Raw genomic sequence first — 9812 nt, 5'->3', positions numbered from 1 at the left:
TTAAGCCGGTGCAACGCTCCTGGGCTCCGACTTGGGATCTTCAACTGGTCCTTGGTCGGTTGTCCTTGGCCCCGTTTGAGCCGCTCGAGCAGGCGCCGTTGGAACAGCTGTCGTTCAAGACCGCGTTCTTGCTGGCCGTCACCTCCGCTGACGCGTGGGTGTGCTTTGTGCTCTCTCGGTACGCCCAGAGTGCCTGTCTTTCGTTCCGATTGCGGTGCCACTCTGCGGCCTAATCCTGCCTTCGTGCCTGTAAATATCCGGAGTTCTTCCGCTCCAGGGATATTGTGGTTCAGGCGTTTCATCCGCCTCCTCACGGTGGTGAGTTAGATGCGGGCCTTCACCTGTCATGTCCGGTCCGTGCTTTGGGAATTGCCTCAGCCGTACTCAGGACCTCGGGGTCACCGTTCAGCTTTTTGTCTGTCACGGTGGTTCTCATGCCGGTAAGGCACTATCGAACAGCGCCTGTCCCATTGGTTGTGCGAGGGCATTGCCCTCTGCTACACGTTGGCTGGGCAGGATCCCCCTGGGGGCGTCAGGGCGCACTCCAATCGTGGGGTGGCTGCCTCTGCCGCTCTCCTGGGTGGGGCCTCGGTGGAGGACATCTGTGCTGCAGCTTCATGGTCCTCCCCGGGCCCCTTTGTAAGGTTTTACCTCATGGACATGACCGGGGGTTCTGTCTCCCACGCGGTTCTGGGGTCTGTGACCTTCCTGCTTCCCGTCCTTTGGTAGGGTAGCAGGAGTGTGTGGGTATGGGCCACAGTGTGTTGAGTCACACGTGGTTCCGCCTGTGCGGTGTGTTCAAGGGGTTCTAGTTCCCTCTTGTTCGCATTCAGGTGGAGTTGACTGCGCCCCCCCTTCACTAGGAAGGATGGGGTGACAGGGCTCCCCGCACCCCTTGATGTGGGCTTACGGGTCCTCAGGGGGTACATCTGTCGGGTCTCGCGTCCGCTCTAACCCATATCTCATAAGGCTCAGAGCGGGACGCGATAAGCAAATACGATATATAACGATAGGTTATTTTAATAATATAATAATAATAATAATGCAGGACCTGTTGCAGCGGTCTTTATTCGGCATGCAACGACACTCAATGTTTTTTAGCGGTACACACAGCGGTTAGTTTTTAGCACACACACCGGAACACACACACGCATGCATTGTCTCTTTAGAATCGCCGATGCGATTCGTCTCTGCGATTAACCCATCCCGTCGTCCTTCCCCCCCAAGGGCAGCCGGGAGCAGACAGGCGTCAACGTGAGCCGCGCCAGGGGACCAATCCAAGTGCTCCTGTCCGTCTTCGTCAAGGACGCCACAGCGTTAGCGATCTGTTGTTGTGCATGTTTTTCCATTGGGTTTATCTTATCGGGGGGGAAACCCTTGCGAGCACGGGGAGAACATGCAAACTCCACACAGAAAGGCCTGGGAGATACCCCAACTGGGTACCTGGAATCATGGAAACCTGGTCGCCAAGCGGGAATCGAACCCTGGACCTTCTTGCTGTGAGGCGACAGTGTTAACCACTGCACCACCGTGCCGTGTATATAACCTAGTTATATTAGTATTGGCTGAGCGTCCCGTCGTTAACCTTCTGTAGTGTGGTAGTGAAAGGTTAACCTTCTGTAGTGTGGTAGTGAAAGGGTTAATATAAAAAGCCTTGTTCCCTCGTCAGTGTGGTACCTCTGACCATTTCACTTATATATATATTAGGGCTGTCAGTTTATCGCGTTAATTAGATTAATTAATTACACAGCAAATGATCGCGTTATGAAAATTAACTAAAAAAAAATTTAAAGAAATGTATTTTGTATCTCATTCATTCCATAAGAATGTAGAATACATATTTACAGACTTTTTTTTTAATATGGTCCATTTGCATGTTCTTGGTATCTGATTCTAGGGACATCTATGGATCTCAGGGGATGTATTCCCAGTGTCAGAACTACTGTGGGTTAGATCCACAAAGAATGGATTGCACGGTGCAAGTTGCACCCTTATTTATAATTCATTATGAATTGAAAATGGGGGACCCTGATGTAAACAAGACGAAAGTCTTTCTCTGGCCTGCAGCACCTTAACAATTGTGTGTATTGAGCTGTACTGTATTGTACCCATTCTGCAATCTGTTAATAACATTTTCATTCAATCAATCAATCTGCGCGGTGATTGATTGAATGAAAGATTTATTTTGAGTAAATTGTCATTTTTAATCTTTGACCGTGAATAACACCATGCTCAAATTGACCAGACAAGAAAATTAATACAGTAGATGGAAGATGATTAAACAGAAGGTTTTGTAGATACAGCACTGAATTCTGCCAATCCGGACACATGCAATTTGAAATATGATTATAGAATATAGAATATCAGGCATAAAATGGTTATGCGATTAAAATGCGATTAATTAGATAAATTAATTACAAATCCTGTAATTAATTAGATAAATTTTTGTAATCGCCTCACAGCACTAATATATATATATATATATATTTAATCTACTGTGCAGAGCGTATATTTATTTATCATCCTCTTTCCAGAAATGAGCCCCCAATTGCATTATTTTGTCCCGTGGAAGATAGACAGCTGGTAAGACCACCGGACAGCGCCTCTACATCTCATTGTCACCGCGCTCTTCAACGTGAACCTCTCTCTTCCACGGCCACATTATTCATGTCTTTGTTTCACTCTGTGGAGAGGAGGCTCTTACTGTCTCTCATGCAGTGAATGAGTGGGAGAGTGACATCAGGCCTTTGTAAGCTTCTCTTTCATCCAGTAGGACACTTCTACCGACTGTACTTCAAAATGGCGTAAAGGGCCCTTTTGGGGGGTGTTGTAGTCTGTTGTGTGTGGATGTTATTATGATTATTCTATCAGTTTTGCTGTCATTTCACTGTATTAAAAAGTGTTTTTGTATGTGCGCATGCACGTGTGTGTGTGTGTGTGTGTGTGTGTTTCAAGTTTCAAGTTTCTTTAATATTTGTCATACAGAAGTACAGAATACTTTTATACAAAATGCTTCTTACTGTTACGCTCCAGAGACTGTGCAAGACAAGATAAGTATGAAATAAAATAACATAGTAAAATTAGAAGTAAAAAACAAAAGTGTGTGTGTGTGTGTGTGTGTGTGTGTGTGTGTGTGTGTGTGTGTGTTAAATAGTAAATGGACTGCATTTACCATGTCCTTGAGCGAGACACTTAACCCCTAACTGCTCCCGATGAGCAGGTTGGCACTTTGCGCGCTCGCCTCTGCCCTCGGTGAGTGAATGGGTGAATGTGAGGCATACATTGTAAAGTGCTTTGGATAAAGGTGCTATAGTATATAAATGCAGTCCATTTATCATATAACTGTTTCTGGGCAGGTCGTTGTATGTCATTGTGCCTGTCAGCTTCTGTGGGTGGCTTATCATGGTATTAACTCATTCTGCGCCATCGCTTAATCCACGAGATGGCGCTAGTACGCCACCGCTGTAAGTCAATGGGGGTATTGCAAGATTTGCGAGTCCTTAAAATATTGGGAACTAGGCTAATGGAGGAACCTACTTCCAGTGACTGACGCTAAGCTAGGCTAATGGTGCGCGTCTTCCTACTCCTACTGCATGCACAGAGAAGAAAAAGGTATGTATCTTAACACTCGAACATTTTGGGAACCCTGGAGTTAGACAAGAAGATGCATACCTTTTTCTTCTCTGTGCATGCAGTAGGAGTAGGAAGACGTTGGGAACTAGGCTAATGGAGGAACATACTTCCAGTGACTGATGCTAAGCTAGGCTAACGGTGTGCGTCTTCCTACTCCTACTGCATGCACAGAGAAGAAAAAAGGTTATGTATCTCCTTTTCTAACTCCAGGGTAGATGGCAAATCCTTTAAATTAAAGCTATGGGTCTAATACACCCGTCGATTATCAGTGAGTTGCTTCCAGTCAACATGTACGAAACGGATAGTTTTTTCATCTGTACATTTCCGTTTTATAGCCTTTTGAATATGAGTATAACTTTGGGTCCTTCTGAGTAATTCCAGAGAAAGACGCGATAATAGCGTTTTAGTGGAATACACTAAACACGTTGACATTTTTCGCCTGATTATCGAATCTTCCTGAAATCAACGCTAGATCATCATTATTATCCTTCCTCGTGCAAGCATGCAATGTGGTTTAGACCGGCGTCCCCCCCCCCCCCCCCCCCACCCCACCCCCCAACGGCAGCAGCCACACATACAGACACAGAGACAGCATCGATCGGGGTTGTTACAAAGGGTCAGATTAAACCGAATATATGTATTTATTGATTGATATATATTGCATAATATTTGTATATCGTTTGATATCCCTTGTTTATTCTTTGTACATATACACGGAATATCCCTTTAGCCCATAATAGTTCATTCTCTTATTGGACAAAGGACCAGGCGCCAGGGGACCAGCCCCTGGCGTCAAGTTCAAAGGTACGGACGAGACATGTCCGTACTAGCCCCGGCTCCGCTCAGGGATACGGCTACCGAAATGAGAGTGGCACTATTTGTTCACCGTGCATATAAATATGGCGCAAGTAAATGTAGAAGACCCTTAGTCCCTTACCCTTCTTCCCAACTTAGTAACAGAACGTGAAGCCTCACCCACGATACGACGTGCGGTGAAGTATGGCCTGTTTGGCCTTAGAATAGCATTGAGACCTCGTGCGAATTAATAACTGAATTGTCAGAGTTTGGCACTGTACCGTCGAGTGCGACGTATTTCTATTAAGTAATAATAGTCTATCGTGTATGGTGCATCGTGCGGTTAGAGTTCTAAAGTGACCAGCATCTCCAACGCTTCCTCGTGTTATCTAGAGTCTTATCCAGGTTGGGCCGACCACATGGCGCTTTCATCCGAGGAGATCTAGGCGAGGACTGAGGGACATGTACACTGGATTACCTACCCGACGACTGCTGAGCCCTATGCGGCTGGAATATATATTTGCTTTGGTACTGTGATTTGTGGAGCGGATAATCGCCGACGCCTGTGAGTGTTGGATTTACCCCCGAGAGGAGTCAAGTTGAGTCGGCGCTCAGAGAGACTGAGGTCGCCTAGCTTCTTCTTCACTGTGGAGCTACAGCCTACAAGAGAACCAAGGTGTATTCATCTGCGGATCAAGAGTCTATCGCACTGTCTTCTGTACTTGAAGTCTCCATAGATATCGTTGACCAGACGGTCTACTACCGACGGCTCTCCTACCCCCCCTACCGGCTTACAACCGGGAGGACCCCTTCCAGAATATCCCGCTATATCATTAAGTGTACCATAGATGTAATTCCCTAAGAGCCAGGTTGTATACTTGCTTCCTGCGTAACCAGAGATTGGACATTCAGTGTTGATTTGCCTACGAGTACTCATTTGCCTTACAAGTGCATTCAAATGATAAATGTAATAATACCTTTGATGTAATAAATATTCTAAACGAGTATTTGTGTGGAAACCGTATCATTGTGGAGGAGTTCTCATCTGATATACTTGTGTACGGTATGGCCAGAATAATGTACATACGACGGTAGTGGTTTAATGATACCATACTTGATTAATACAGTCAGGGAATTGTACCCCTCAGTTACAATTGGTCCTTCGAGCCCCGGATATAATAATTAGCGTAATATTAATATAATATTAATATTGACATGGCCGATGACGAACACTCCACAAACGGTTCTCCTAAGCTAGATCGCCCGCAGCGCAGACGGCAGCCACCTCCCTATCTAGAGGCATACGCTGTCAGTCCAATACCTAGCTTTAAAGGGAAATTAAATACGGATAAAATAACTAAAGCGGATAGTAAAATTATGTCCGACCCTATCAACCAGGCTACCCCGCCAACAGAGGCCCTAGTGGGTTCTAATGTAACTGACCAAGCTCACGGTAGGGACCAGGAGGGAACTGACACGACTTTATCCCCAGACAACGTCGACGAGGTAGTCCCCGGAGAGCTCCAGGATAAAGAAAGCCCTCCCGGGATGGAACCCGACCCACCACAAGAAGAGACGAGCACCCAGGAGATGGATCTCCTCGGTACGCAACAGGAGAACGGATCTCCAACAAGTACTGCCGGGAGCCGATCGCCCCGAACGGCGTCTTCCCCCAGCGAGGCGGACAAGATGCTGGCGCAAGCACTCATCGCCACCCTGGCAGCCTCCACCGAACGCGATCGACTTCAAGCGCAACAGACGCGCGAGCGCGAACATTTTGCAGGCGAGCGAGAGCGCTTCCAGGCGCAACAAAGGAGTGAAGACGACCGCATAAGACTGGAGACCAGACGCCTCCAGACAGAAGAGAACATTGAGAGAAGCCGCGCCGATGCACAGCACGCCGCCGCCAATGCACAGCGCGACGTCGCAAATGCACAGCTCCACGCCGCCCATGCCAGCGCCAATGCCCAGCGCGACGCCGCCAACGCACAGCGCGACGCCGCCCAGGCCAGCGCCAATGCGCAGCGCGACGCCGCCAATGCCCAGCGCGAAGCAGCGCGCGACGCAGCCCATGCCCAGCGCGAGGCCGAGCGCGACCGGCTGCAGGCGGAGCTGATGAACAAACTGGTTGCCATGGCGACACCCCCTCACTCCGCACGGAGCTCTCAGAGATCGTCAAGACATGGGTCTAGGACACATTCCCCTACCCGACGAAGCGACCCGGGACCCCGCCAACAGGAGGATCCTGTCCACGTCTCCGAACCCCCTCCCCGGCCGGTCCATACGAGACCCAGCAACCGGGAAGAACCGGACCACGCCGAGAGACTGAACAGAAGACTCCAGGTCCTAGCAGAGGGAGAGGAGGAGGAAGAGGAGGAATGTCAAGCCGACCAGCAGCAACGTACTCTGGCCCAGGAGGCCCAGTACAGCCCCGACCAGCAGCAACGTACTCTGGACCAGGAGGTCCAGTACAGCCCAGAAGTCAGCCCCAAGGCCCTGCGCTACAAACCCCCGACTCCACTCACGGGTGAGTTTGACGCACCGTCAGCCCCGAGGAACAGCACCTGGGTACCCGACCTTCGGTACCCACCAAGTACCAGCCCAAGACGACACGCACGGGGAGACTCGCCTAGGAGGCCTCTTCCCCAACGCTCACTGATGTGCCAGTCATCCATGGCATCGTACCTTGGCACACCGACGTTTCCAGACTTCACCCATGAGAACCGAGCACAGTACACGGAGCTACGGATGTGCTTAGAGACAATGATGGTTGATGTAGCTGATGAACGCCACAAGTATGCGATCCTATTGAAGCACCTCAAGGTGCCCCGAGCGCACAATATAGCGCTGGCCTATGCCAACTCTACTACCCCATACACAGCGGCTCTAGCAGCACTCGACCAACATTATGGACGCGTATGGGACTATGTGATACAGGAGATAAGAGACATTGACCGTCTCCCCCCAGCCAGAGACAACAGAGCATTAGATGACCTGTCTATCAAGGTACAGTCCCTGGTAGGGATGCTGGGGTCCCAAAAGGAAAAGGGTATCTACGAACTGTACGCTAACTCTAATGTAGAGAGGATATTAGAGAAGCTCCCTCCCGCCCGACAAGAGCGCTTCAGGCGGCAGAGAGACTACCGCGACCCCAACGGTCCAGAGGCATCCCTCCTAGACCTATCTGAGTTCCTCGCCAGGGAGGTCAGTAGCCTACGACTCGACACGTTCGTATGGAGTGGACCAAGCCCAAGACTCGGACCTCGGGGACAAACGGATAACCGCCGGTTGGTGACCGTTATGCACCAAGCCGAATCAGTACCGCAGCACAAGAACCACCACACCCCCTCGACGAAAGAGGACCAGTGGAAGATTGAGTGCCAGTACTGTGAGGGAGAACATCGGCTGTACCAATGAGACACTTTCGGTAAGCTGACCACGGACGAGGTGAGTCAGTGGACCAAGGACCACCGCCGCTGCTTCCGCTGCGCGCGCAGCCACCTAGCAGCTGAGTGCCGCCTGAAAAAGAAGTGCAGCAGGTGCGGTGGCACCCACCTGGAGGTCCTGCATGACATCAACAGGCGTCACCCAGGACAACAGAGTGGGCCCGTCGCGGTAATGTACCATGCCGAGGCGGTGGCACCAGTACCGAAGAGCCACCAGACCGCTCCCTACTGTACCTACTGCGACGGCGGACACTGGCTGGCACAGTGCGCCAAATATAAGACACTGAACCCCGTCCAAGTAGACCAGTGGCGTGAGGCGGCCCAGGCGGGCGCCGCTTACCACGCAGGGGCGGCCCAGGCAGGAGCCGCTTACCGCGCAGCACGGTGCGGAGCCCACCAGAAGGTCCAAGGCAATCAACCAACAGGAGTGCTCCACATTGACCAGCATAGCGGGACCCCCCGTGTGCTCCTCAAAGTGGTCAGAGTGCTCCTGAGCTACGAGGACAAGGTCCTGGACACTTACGCCGTCCTGGACGATGGGTCTGAAAAGACTCTCCTCCTCGCTTCCGCAGCAGCCCAGTTGGGCCTGCGAGGTGTCAAAGATACAATGACCATACGCACCATCAGAAGGGACCAGAAGACCATAAAGGGTGAAAAGGTCTCCTTCAAGATAGCAGCGGTGGACCAGCCCGAGAAGCAGTATAGTATAACTAACGTCTTCACTAGCCACGACATAGGCTTGTCTCAGTACACCTACCCCATCCCACAGCTGATGGCTAAGTATGTGCACCTACGTCAACTACCTATACCGCTTATCGACGGCGCCACACCGACCCTGCTCATCGGCTCCGACCACGCGGACCTCATTCTCCCAATTGAGGCGGCCCACATCGGACCCAAAGGATGCCCAGTCGCGGTTCAGACCCGACTGGGATGGACGCTCCAGGGCCCCCTCTACGGACTTGACAGTCAACCCACGTCTACACGCTGCCTACACACAGAGGCGAGCGACACCGGCCTCTCCCCCGTACAGCAGAGGCTATTGACATTAAGCGAGAGGCCCGTGAGAGAACCGTGGGCACCAGAGGGAGTTCGGAACTCCACCCCCCTCAGCTGCGCTCCAGACGTAGCTGACCTCGAACCCAGTACCCCAAGCGACTCCTTGACGGGGCGGCCGGGACCGGCCCCTCCTCAGATGGGGTACAGAGCAAACAAGAGAAACAGACGGAGGAGGAGAAAGCACAGCCAAGCACAGATCAAAGCAGTCTCAGGCCCGCTTCCTCCTAAGCCCCCCTTCATCCCGTCCAGTCGTCATGACCATAGACCAGTCACTACCCCGAGCTGCGTGGCCGGCCGGCCGCGTAAGCAAAGCGACCACTGGTGCCGACGGAAAGGTCAGAGTGGCAGAAGTGCTCGGCCAAGGGCGGACCTACAACCGACCCGTGGCGAGGCTGATAGAGTCGCCAAGGCTCCCCGACTCGCTTAATGACGACCATGACCCATGACTTTGTGAACTGACCGACCCCTCACAACGGACATTGAGTAGTGGACAGTGCGGTTAATCTGTCTCTGCTTAGCTAATTAGGTGGGACTAATTAGGAGGCGGCTGTTACAAAGGGTCAGATTAAACCGAATATATGTATTTATTGATTGATATATATTGCATAATATTTGTATATCGTTTGATATCCCTTGTATATTCTTTGTACATATACACGGAATATCCCTTTAGCCTACTATAGCCCATAATAGTTCATTCTCTTATTGGACAAAGGACCAGGCGCCAGGGGACCAGCCCCTGGCGTCAAGTTCAAAGGTACCGACGAGACATGTCCGTACTAGCCCCGGCTCCGCTCAGGGATACGGCTACCGAAATGAGAGTGGCACTATTTGTTCACCGTGCATATAAATATGGCGCAAGTAAATGTAGAAGACCCT

The sequence above is a fragment of the Notolepis coatsorum genome (assembly GCF_963971535.1).
Source record: "Notolepis coatsorum genome assembly, chromosome: 1".
NCBI classification, from domain to species: domain Eukaryota; kingdom Metazoa; phylum Chordata; class Actinopteri; order Aulopiformes; family Paralepididae; genus Notolepis; species Notolepis coatsorum.
The sequence above is the reverse complement of the archived record's forward strand: the minus strand, read 5'-3'. Positions refer to the sequence as shown.